We start from the raw sequence: 12,982 nt of genomic DNA, 5'->3' as shown, positions 1-12,982 counted from the left end.
GTCCCCTTATCAAACGAGCTGTGTCAGGCAGAATTTTGGGTTGTTTTCATGGCTTCCACAACAAACTTGTTAACTTTGTCGCCACCCTGCTGTGTAATCCACAAAATATACTGGCAAACTTTTATCATTTATCAATATTATTTCAGCGCTTCTTGCGCATCTGTTTACATTCCCCTCACCCGCCATATCCTAAACTTATAAGAACGCTACTACACTTGATCTTATACAAAAGGTTCTTAGAAGTGCTGTTTGGGGAGTAACCTAGAGACAGGGGCTTGGATTGGCGAAAGCTCGCCTGGCAGCGGAGCGCCAGCTCCATGCCAAGATCCAACTAACATAGTTTTAACTGCAGCACCTTTAATCTACTACTAGTTCACTGCCTCCATACATGGTCCCCTTATCAAACGAGCTGTGTCAGGCAGAATTTTGGATTGTTTTCATGACTTCCATGTTAACTTTGTCGCCACCCTGCTGTGTAATCCACAAAATATACTGGCAAACTTTTATCATGTACCGATATTATTTGAGCGCTTCTTGCTCACCTCCTTTGGTTCCTCTCTGCCACCCATTGGTTTGAAGCCTGAGTCCATTTAGGGAATGTCGCCATGCCACTCTAGCCTGCCGCTGCTGCCGCTGCCTCTGCATGCCGTCCCCTATAGTGTCAGGGTCAATTATTGGATGTTTTAGATGCTATCTAGCCTCATTCGGTCACTCTGTCATGGCCATGCTGTTGCCCATAATTTTGGCATAATGGTGCGTTTAAGCAGCCTCAGAGGCATCCATGCATGCTGCCCCTGCTGTTTCCTGTCCAATTCCGTGGTGTTTCCATCCTTTTCTGAGGTTTCCAGGTGTTTGGCCAAGCTTTCCTGTGCAGAGCCTTGGTCCCCTTGAAAAATGCTCGAGTCTCCCATTGACTTCAATGGGGCTCGTTATTCGAGACGAGCACTCGAGCATCGGGAAAAGTTTGTCTCGAATAACGAGTACCCAAGCATTTTAGTGCTCGCTCATCTCTAATCATCACCCCTCTTTTTTTCCTGTTATAAGTGGTCAATAATACCGTAGGGAAGGCTGGGTGATTAATCTTAGGTGGGTTTGTGCTCTGATATGTGTCTCTTGAGCACAGACAATATCAGCTTTGCATCTATTACCTTCTCTCCATAAGAGAGATCTTTTATACGGGCTATTCAAGCCTTTCACATTCATAGAGAGAATTTTATTCCACATTTTTAAAACTCAAGAAGTGCCTATAATTTATGAGATATTTATGTACTTTCTGATACCTATCTGGAATTTTACACGGCCGGCTTTATCTATCAATTAATGCCATATTTAACTTAACCAAATAACACAACAATAACATATAGAAAAGGGTCTGTATGGTTGTTCACCGGTACTGATATGATACCCATGGAGTTCCACACATAGGATTTAAAACAGGGTAACCACAAGTGGAAATATGGGTTCGGAGAGTTAGTCCAATCTCAAACACTACCACCTACTTATTCTTCTGATGCTGACTGCACAGTTCAACTTTTCCTCTTTGTGCGCCATTCAGGATCCATCTTCGATGGGTTTTTATTTGGAGAAGTGCATGGGTCTTGATCCGTAGACATCCCCCATGTTGTTCTGTCTTTTAATCAGTATCTTTGTAGGGAATCCCCATCTATATTGGATCTCATTTTTTCTGGGGATGGAAGTAACTGACATTAATCTCCTTCTTGCCTGTAGGGTAGCTGCTGACAAATCCACAAATAGTTTAATATCTGCATATGGTTCTCTCAGCATCTGTATCTTCCTAGCATGGTTCAGCAGGTTTTCTTTGGTTTGAAAAAAGGTAAACCTTGCCTGTACATCTCTGGGTATGGTTTCAGATAATGATGATGGTTTGGGTACTTTAAGTACCCTGTCTATCGACAGTTCATATTCTGAGAGCTCTGGGATCAGGGTTTCGGCCTTTTGTTGGACATATTTACGCAGATGAGTACCCAGTACAATCTCTGGAATGCCTCTTATTTTCAAATTCTCGGTCTTCTGAGTCCACCATTTTTGCTTGTAGTGCATCCATTTTGTCATCCAATGTGTTATGTGAGTCCACCAGCTCATTATGTGCAGAGGTGAATTCTGCCATTTTATTTTCAAAGTGTGATACCCTGTCACCTAAATCATTCACTGTAGTTTGCAATTGTTTGATAAGTGAGGCAAGGTCTTTTTGCAGTGAATATTTAAATGCTTCCAACATTACATTTAGTGTCGCTTCAGAAACTGTGTTGTTTGTAGTCTAAAATTTGCCAAATACGTTGGGTGTTCCTGGTGTATTAAGCTGCATCTGCTGTGAGTGTTCCTCAGCTTCTATTTCCCCAGTTTTGGCCTTTTGTTTAGCAGGGCTACTTGTAGGGGACCTTAGGCCTTCTTGGTAAATCTGGGCTGACTTACCTGAGGCCTGTGATCTCTCCGTATCCTGCGGGGTTAATGGAGGCATGCTAGTGTCTTCCTCCGTTTGCACTGGGCATAATGATAGTGTGCTCCCCGGTGTTTTGGAGCCTGTGATCCATCTTTGTTATACCTCAAAGCATGAGGGAGACTTACTTGGTCTCGGTAGACAGGATATCGGTGGTGGAATGTGGCTTCTTCTTTCAGCGCGCTCAGAGCAGCAGCCGCCACGTGTCTGCTCTTCCCGGCACTATCTTTGTTGGTCAGCGGCTCTCTCGGGAAATACTGTCCCATATGTTTGTGCACCTTATCTTTACCACCTCTCTTCCGTGCACTATGACTTAGGGGTGGCCCTTGATGTTTTCCGGCCATTTTGGGTCATCTACTGCTGGTAATTGCCGTTATTCAGTGGTAGTTGAGATGGAGCACCTCACTCACACGGCCATCTCCTTCGGCAGCCAAGCCACGCCCCCCCTTTTCTTCCCTCTTCCTTCGATGGCTGGAATTAAGAATTATCATAATCCCTCTAGTCACAGTTTTGTTAATAGGCCATAATGTGAAGGATGGTTGTTAAATTTAGAGTACTCCCGTAAAGCTCTTGTAATACCGTGTTGGTGGGAGACACATTAGGAAAGAGTTTTTGCGAAACGTCCTACCTGGGTGTAACAGTTTCCATTCTAGTGTGATTGGCGCATGATCACACAACATCGCTGTTCACATGGAAGATGGTTTAACCTTATAGCGCAATTCCACATTCGCTAGAAAGAGATCTGTATCCACCTGACATCAAGGACAGAATCTGGTACTATGTTAAAGTTAAAAGCAGGTTGCCTCTTCAAATATTGTGCACTTTTTTCATCAGTTTATTAATGAATGCCACATGAGATTTGTTAGGAGCATTGACTGAAACTTGTTTAGTGAGTACATTATTTAGCACACAAATTAAAATAGGAAATCTACCCTTAGGGTCTGCAATGCTCTCAATTAGCTTCAACGCCAATGTGTTTTCAAAGAAGACCTACCATCAGAAATCTACATATTAAGGTGTGGTTGGTGGCTAGTAACAGGCTAAACTTTAATCTAGTTTTACCCAATCCTAAATGCTTTCTAAAATAAACAACACTTTATTTAACTAATATTCTAATTATCGGCAGAGGCTACTGGAACGTGGACTAGCTGCTCCAGACTGTGGTAACAAAGGTTAGTTCATACCCCAGTAACCTCTGAAATAATTAGCATATTAGCTCGATAAAGTGTCATTTCATTTCGAAAACATTTTAAAATTAGGTAAAACTAGATTAGGGTTTAGCATATTACTAGCCACTAACCTTCAGCTCTACCGTAATGGGTAGATTTCCAGGGCTTTTCTCTGGCCCATCTGCTGTGAAAATATGTGGGAATTTTTATGAGAAATCTTAGGGCAATTGCCTTGCTTGTAGTGTATTTCCTGGATGGCAACTAAGTCAGCACGGAACTGATCTATAGTCTGCACGTGGGAGAAAGTGATCCCTTTTTTAAGGGCATGCTGTTTGTTAGCCTTACAGGACAAACTATGGAAGACACGTCTTAGTGTACAGATGGATAGAGCCAGTGAGTCATTCAGGAGCAGTTTTTCCATGAGGATACATTTTTAACTCCTTGTAGCTCTAAGGCAAGGTAATTAAGGTTCTGTGATATACCGAGTCGGACTGGCCCGCTGGGGACCGGTGATGTTGAGGGGCAGTAAGGAACACACAGAGGAGGCACTATAGAAAACACTGAAGGTAGAGGGTGCCCAGGATTAAAAATACTGTGAGGAAGGGGGCACAGAATATAAATTGCAAAGGGGTGGGTACAATGAATAAAATGTAAGAGGCAGTATATGTTAATTAAATAATTAACCCCTTAGCGTTGCAGCGGTTTTACATTACATTTTTTGCTCCCCACCCTCAAAAAGCTATACAGAGCTGTGTGCGAGGGCTTATTTTCTGTATAACAAATTTTACTTATCAGAGATGTTATTTATTATTCAATGCCATGTACTGAGAAGATAGTAAAAAATTCTAAATGTGCTGCAAGTGGCAAAAAAAAACGCATTTGCGTCACTTTCTTGTGGGCTCAGTTTTTAAGACTTTAACTGTGCACTCCAAATAACACCTCAGCTTTATTCTTTGGTTTGGTACGATCACGGTGATACCAAGTAAAGATAGGATTTATTTTGTGTAAATACATTTTGAAAAATTCAAACAACGTATACAAAAGAAATACATTTGTTTTGCCATCTTCTGATGCTATTAACTTTTTCTTACTTTGGTGTACATAGCTGATTTAGGCGTCATTTTTTGAGAGATGATCAGCTCATTTAATTTTCATTGCTACCATTTTGAGGATTGTGCAACCTTTTGATCACTTGTTCTTACAATTTTTATGTCATGTAAAATAGTGTTTCTGATATTTGGGCGCTATTTTCCACTATGTAGTAGTAGGGTGGGCCTCCAGAATCATTTTCACCTGTGGGCCCCTGGTACCCCAGTCCGACCCTGGTGATATATCTGAGCTTCTGCTCGTTCACTTTGTCACAATCAGCATGAAAAACATCTGTAACTAACAGTTGATATTCTGCAGTTGTAGACTGCTCTGATTTCGGACATTAACTTGTTAAATGATACAGTCAAGGTTACTGTTACAAGGTACAATTTCAATGTTCTACCCCCACAATTACCCAACAGCCTTCTGCCTCTGGCAGTACTTTTTTGTGAGGGGACATTGATAATTTCTATTCTTGTACATTCCAATAGCAGGATCTACCAGTCCAATCAAATAGTATTGGGATTTATAATGCTGAACAAGCAATTGTTACATTTTAATCAAAACTTGAAGACAGTAAACCTTTATATTAAATATTGAGGTCTTTAGATAAGACTATTATCTGATTTAATGTAGTCAATATTTTTAGCCTAACCAATGGCATTATACTCCAGTATTGTGCAGTGGAAATTTGCCTAAAGTGGTTGTCCAACTTTCATCAAATAAGTGATATGGTTTGTTTTAAAACTTTCTTTATTGAAAAATATTTTTGACATACAGATAGCATAATACATTCCATCAGGCAGAATTATTTGTTAATTAATTAATTAACTCTTCAGTTTACAGCCACTGGCATTCCGGGACGCAGCCCTGAGTACATTTAAAACATGTATTACAGTCTTGGACAGATTGTACTTTCTAGTGATACATCATTAGAGGAAAACATTTACAATCCAAAAACACTAATTGTTCAGCCTCTCAGTGGTCAAATTTAATGCATCATGCATCTGTCTTTATTATAAAGTGACCTCTGATATTAGGTAGAGTGAGATCTGTACTAGTCGGCTGAGTTGTGGCTGGGTTATCGCCTGCTCTAAGTGACCACACTTGTGGACACCCGAAAAGCTCCACTTACAGGTATCTTAGCCTATGGAAAACAGAGAACTGAAAATCATACCATCAAATAAAATAACAACAAAACAAACCCATTAACACACAAATACTTGATATGTCTCGATAAAGTTACAGTGCTATTGTGAAAGTTCCTCCTGGGCAGGAGGGGGGGGAGATTGGGCAGACGAGGGGGGCAGTGGGTATTTGGTCTCTCTTTACTTCAGTCATTAATTTTGTACATAAGCTCTCCATGGGCTCCAGATCTTCAAAAAAATTTTCTCTATTACCTCTGGCCCAAGCCACTAGTTCCTTCATGCTGAAGATTTCACCTACTTTGTTTTTCCAAGTTTCTAGGGAGGGGGCTTTATCTTGTTTCTAAAATGCTGGAATTAATAGTCTGGCTGACATCAGCCGATGGGTCGGTAGATTGTCTCTTCTTGGCTGGAAGGGCTCCGTCGGCCGCCACAGGAGGGTTAGACATGGGTCTCTAGGTATACATAGGCTACATATGTCCTCTATTTCTTTTAGTATTGTTTCCTAGAATTTCCCTATGAGGGAGCACTCCCACCATATATGCATGTATGAGCCCTCTTCTCTCTTACAACTCCAGCATAGCAGCGATATCTCAGGGTTGATCTTATGCAGAAAGCTTGGAGTTTTGTACCACCTATATAGTAGTTTAAAAGAATTCTCTTGGATTCTAATGCACCTAGAGAATCCCAGAGAGTTGCCTAGAATGCGACTTGTGTCCAACTCAGAGAACTCTTCACCTAGCTCCTGTTCCCACTGGTGGATAAATTTTAGTTTCCTACCTTTTGACTCAGTGGTCAGCGTGCAATGGATCCAGGCTACTCTCCCTTTTAAGGGCATGGTCCTGGAAATATAAGCTTCTAGTTGTGTCATCGGCTGGAATGGTTGGAAAATTTCCTTAAGAGCAGCCACTATCCGCTTTATCGAGTGCTTCTGGAGAAAGTCCATTATATTACACTCTAAACTTATTTGAGTTACTATTTCCTCAATGTCTTTATCTATTGCGAAGATGTCTCTGAGTGTGCGTCCTCTCAACTTATCCCAGAATGAGGGTGTCGGTTGTCGCTTATTGTCTGAAAGGTAAGGAATAAGAGATGCTGGGGCAAGGGAAGAGAGACTATGTGGCAGCAGTCTAGTTTTCTGCATATTTTGTGTTACCTCAATAGGACCCTGAATCAGGATTCCTTGCCTACCCTCCTTAGCCCTCAGATTGTCTACACCCCAGAGGAGTAGCTGATTATTACCCCTTAGCTGTGATCTTTCTAGGTCTAGATATAGGGGGTCATTTACTAAGGGCCCGATTCGCGTTTTCCCGACGTGTTACCCGAATATTTCCGATTTGCGCCGATTGTACCTGAATTGCCCCGGGATTTTGGCGCACGCGATCGGATTGTGGCGCATCGGCGCCGGCATGGCCGCGACGGAAATCGGGGGGCATGACCGAACGAAAACCCGACGTATTCGGAAAAACCGCCGCATTTAAGAACCGAAAATGTGTCGCTCGGGACCCGCTTACCTTCACTCAGACGGCCTCGGTGAATTCCGGCGCGTTAAAATGCTTTTCAGCGCAGCAGCGCCACCTGGTGGACGGCGGAGGAACTACCTTATTAAATCCCGTCCGGACCCGAATCCAGTGCAGAGAACGCGCCGCTGGATCGCGACTGGACCGGGTAAGTAAATGTGCCCCATAGACTCTTATATAGGGGCGAAAGCAGCTCGGCCCATCTGTTCAACTGCACTGTTCTGTAATAGTGTATTATGTTGGGCATATTAATTCCCCCTTCTGGTTTTCTTTGTGAGAGTGGCTGGTAGCTGATGCGTGGTTTGCCTCTGTCCCAGAGGAATCTAGTAAAAAGCCTTTGTATCTTAGTGAAGTAGGCCGTCTTGATCTTAATCGGGGCTACATGGAGAAGATATATGTGATTTTAGGCATGATATACACTCACCGGCCACTTTATTAGGTACACCATGCTAGTAAGGGGTTGGACCCCCTTTTGCCTTCAGAACTGCCTCAATTCTTTGTGGCATAGATTCAACAAGGTGATGGAAGCATTCCTCAGAGATTTTGGTCCATATTGACATGATGGCATCACACAGTTGCCGCAGATTTGTCGGCTGCACATCCATGATGCGAATCTCCCGTTCCACCACATCCCAAAGATGCTCTATTGGATTGAGATCTGGTGACTGTGGAGGCCATTTGAGTACAGTGAACTCATTGTCATGTTCAAGAAACCAGTCTGAGATGATTCCAGCTTTATGACATGGCGCATTATCCTGCTGAAAGTAGCCATCAGATGTTGGGTACATTGTGGTCATAAAGGGATGGACATGGTCAGCAACAATATTCAGGTAGGCTGTGGCATTGCAACGATGCTCAATTGGTACCAAGGGGCCCAAAGAGTGCCAAGAAAATATTCCCCACACCATGACACCACCACCAGCCTGAACTGTTGATACAAGGCAGGGTGGATCCATGTTTTCATGTTGTTGACGCCAAATTCTGACCCTACCATCCGAATGTCGCAGCAGAAATCGAGACTCATCAGACTAGGCAACATTTTTCCAATCTTTTTCTGTCCAATTTCGAAAAGCTTGTGCAAATTGTAGCCTCAGTTTCCTGTTCTTAGCTGAAAGGAGTGGTCTTCTGCTGCTGTAGCCCATCTGCCTCAAGGTTCGACGTACTGTGCGTTCAGAGATGCTCTTCTGCCTACCTTGGTTGTAACGGGTGGCGATTTGAGTCACTGTTGCCTTTCTATCAGTTTGAACCAGTCTGCCCATTCTCCTCTGACCTCTGGCATCAACAAGGCATTTCCACCCACAGAACTGCCGCTCACTGGATGTTTTTTCTTTTTCGGACCATTCTCTGTAAACCCTAGAGATGGTTGTGCGTGAAAATCCCAGTAGATCAGCAGTTTCTGAAATACTCAGACCAGCCCTTCCAGCACCAACAACCATGCCACGTTCAAATGTATTCAAATCACCTTTCTTCCCCATACTGATGCTCGGTTTGAACTGCAGGAGATTGTCTTGACCATGTCTACATGCCTAAATGCACTGAGTTGCCGCCATGTGATTGGCTGATTAGAAATTAAGTGTTAACGAGCAGTTGGACAGGTGTACCTAATAAAGTGGCCGGTGAGTGTAGGTTTGTAACAGATTCTTTCTACCGAACCATGATAGAAAGGGGATCTGCAGGTTAGCTAGTTGATTTTCGATTGTGACTAAAAGAGGCTGATAGTTTAGATAAAACATATTAGCTAGATTTGCCGGTAGTTTCATACCCAAATATTTTATGTACTCCCTAGGCCACTCCAGTGGGGACACTTTTTTGAGGAGTTCTACCTTGTGTTGGGGGAGTGTAATATTTAGAATTTCAGATTTTTCTAAGTTTATCTTAAAGAAGGAGAGCTTTCCAAACTTCTCAAATATGCCTGTCAGCACTGGCAGAGACACCTCCGGGTTCGTAGTGAATATCAGCAAGTCGTCCGCAAAAGCTGCAGACTTTTGCTGGTAACCTCCTACCTCCACTCCAGCAATTTCTTGTGTATTTTGTATATTTCTAAGCAGGGTTTCCATCACTAATATGAACAGGTAAGGGGACAGGGGGCACCCCTGCCTTGTCCCATTCGTTATCTCAAAGGGTTTAGACAATGTACCGTTGACTTTAACAGATACACTCGGAGTGGTGTATAAGGAGAAGACCCCTCTAATGAATTCTGTTGGAAAATGGAAGGCCTCCAGTACTCTACGCATAAATGTCAATTTAACTCTATCGAACGCTTTTTCAGCGTCAGTTCCTATCAGCACCAAAGGGATATTATGTTGTTTTGCATATTCCACTAAACGGATGGTCCTTCATGTGTTCTCATGTCCCTGCCTGCCTTGTACAAAGCCTGTCTGCTCAGGTAATATTAACTTGGGGAGAAACTCTCTTAACCTGGCAGCTATGGCTTTGGCCCACCACTTTACGTCCGTGTTGCCACACATTCCTGGGTCCTTCCCTTCTTTATGTATTACAGAGATGTGCGCCTCCAAGGATTGCCTTCGAAGAGCCTCTCCTTCCATTAAACTGTTGCATAAGGACGCAAAGTGGGGGACCAATAGGGACTGGAGTTTCTTGTAGTAAATAATTGGAATCTCGTCGGGATCTGGGGCTTTCCCCCCTAGGATCGAGAGGAGCACTCTTCTCAATTCCTCTGCCATGAAAGGGGCTCGCAGCTTTTCTTGATCCTCAGTGGACAGGATCGGGACTTTGGTTTTCTCTAGGAACTTATTTATCTCTCTTACCTCAGGTGCTTCTAAAGACGAGGAAAGATTATATAGGTTCTCATAGAATTCCCTAAAAGTGCTCGCTATCCTGCTTGTATTTTGCATCTTAGTTCCCTCCGCTGTCTTAATCTCTACCACATATGTCTTTTCATTTTGCTTCTTGACCCACTGAGACATCAGTCTTCCCCCTCTATCTCCATGAGCATAAAATGTACTTTTCGTTGCTAACATTAGTTTGGCTGTTTTAACATTAAGTATATCCTTGACTTCCTGTCTTAGTTTTGTGAGTTCTGCTAGCATCTCATGGCTTTTTGATTTTTTGTGTTGCCTTTCTAGGGAGGAGATTTTTGTTAACATATCATTCGTCAAACTAGTCCTCTTTTTATTTACGTAAGCCCCTATAGAGATAAATTCTCCCCGCAATGCAGTCTTGTGTGCCTCCCAGAGTATTGCCGGGGTCATATTCTCTTCTTTATGTCTCTGAAAGTACTCTTCTATCCTGTTTTTCATTTGCGTGAAGTGTTGTGGGTCTTCAAAAATGGTGTGGTTGAAGGACCACCTCCAGTCACCCTTTGTCAGTTCTGGTATATTAATGGAGCATAACACTGGAGCATGATCTGATAATAAAATATTTCCCACTGAGGCCTCAGTCAGCAGCGAGGCATGATGCTGTGATATGAATATGTAGTCTATTCTGCTGTATGTTTGGTGGGTACTGGAGAAATATGTATATTCTTTTAGTTCTATATTGAGCAACCTCCATGTGTCTAGAAGTTGCATTCTAGTTAATGTCTCTGTCAGGACTTATAATTTTTTATTAGCTATGTGGTGTGAGCCTGTAGTATCCAACACCGGGTTAATGCTTACGTTTAGGTCTCCTTCCACCACACTTAACCCTTCTCTAAATAATTCAAACCAGTTTAAGGCCTCAATCGACCATTGAATTTGTTCTGTGTTAGGACCATACAGATTCACTATGGAGATCATCTGATTACCAATTTTCCGTTTTACAAAAAGAAAACGTCCATAGGAATCGCCAAGCTCTGCAGTCAGGATAAAGGGTGTGTTTTTGTTAACAGCTATACTGACCCCTCTGGACGCAGATGAGTATGTGCTATGAAACCACTTATTATATAAAGCCCAGGGGAGAAGCGGAACTGTGGCCTCTTTCAGATGGGTCTCCTGCAGGAGTATAAAGTTTGCCTTATATTTTTTAAGATAACCCAAAATTTGTCTCCTCTAACATTGTATGTGGCAAATGTAAAATCTGTCACGGGCCATAAGATGGGTATGAGGTGGAGCCATATAAAGAATGATTGAAGGAGACTCTGGGGGGGGGGGGGATCTGATCTTCCTGCCCAGGAGATTGTGACAGTTATTACAAAGAACATTAACTTATTGACAATGTTAACCAAAGGAGAGGGTGCTCCCATCTCACGCCAGTCCGCTGTTTGAGTTTCCTCTCTTGCCCTAGCAAGGAAGGAAGTGTGCCTTACAGGTATTTGCAAAGATTGAGGGGGGGGGGGGTAGAGGGAGGGGAAGTAGGTAAAATAACTTGGTGTGAGTTTGGAAGGCCCTATTTGACCTCTGGCTATATGCCCTTAAATATCATAACAATCATTTTTAATGCTATTGTTTGAAAGAGAAGTGCCATAACACACTGATGGGAGGGTAGTAAGGTTATTACTGGATGAGATGGTGTTCTTATCTCAAAATATGTAGGGAAGGGGGGGGGGAGATAGTAAAAGGAAAAGAGGGGAGGTGGAAGGGAGGTGGAAGGGAGGTGGAGGGGGGGAGGTTATTGAGGGGAGGTAAGGATAGTGGTAGAGACAAAAAGGGGGGGGCAGGTGCGGGGGGGGAGGAGAAGGGTTAGTGTATATATTTTCCTTATTTCAGTCAAAAAGGAAAGAAAATATGAACCTTGTTTACCCTAGGCATAAGTGAACATTTGATTAGAACCATGGTATATTTCACTTGTATAACATATCAGCATTAGAGATGAGCGAGCACTAAAATGCTCGGGTACTCGTTATTCGAGACGAATTTTTCCCGATGCTCGAGTGCTCATTTCGAGTAACGAGCCCCATTGAAGTCAATGGGAGACTCGAGCATTTTTCAAGGGGACCAAGGCTCTGCACAGGGAAGCTTGGCCAAACACCTGGGAACCTCAGAAAAGGATGGAAACACCACGGAAATGGACAGGAAACAGCAGGGGCAGCATGCATGGATGCCTCTGAGGCTGCTTAATCGCACCATTATGCCAAAATTATGGGCAACAGCATGGCCATGACAGAGTGACCGAATGAGGCTAGATAGCATCTTAAACATCCAATAATTGACCCTGACACTATAGGGGACGGCATGCAGAGGCAGCGGCAGCAGCGGCAGGCTAGAGAGTGGCATGGCAACATACCCTAAATGGACTCAGGCTTCAAACCAATGGGTGGCAGAGAGGAACCAAAGGAGGTGAGCAAGAAGCGCTCAAATAATATCGGTACATGATAAAAGTTTGCCAGTATATTTTGTGGATTACACAGCAGGGTGGCGACAAAGTTAACATGGAAGCCATGAAAACAATCCAAAATTCTGCCTGACACAGCTCGTTTGATAAGGGGACCATGTATGGAGGCAGTGAACTAGTAGTAGATTAAAGGTGCTGCAGTTAAAACTATGTTAGTTGGATCTTGGCATGGAGCTGGCGCTCCGCTGCCAGGCGAGCTTTTGCCAATCCAAGCCCCTGTCTCTAGGCTACTCCCCAAACAGCACTTCTAAGAACCTTTTGTATAAGATCAAGTGTAGTAGCGTTCTTATAAGTTTGGGATATGGCGGGTGAGGGGAATGTAAACATCTG

The sequence above is a fragment of the Engystomops pustulosus genome, chromosome 5, assembly GCF_040894005.1.
Source record: "Engystomops pustulosus chromosome 5, aEngPut4.maternal, whole genome shotgun sequence".
Classification (NCBI taxonomy): Eukaryota; Metazoa; Chordata; class Amphibia; order Anura; family Leptodactylidae; genus Engystomops; species Engystomops pustulosus.
This window is presented reverse-complemented; position numbering follows the sequence as displayed.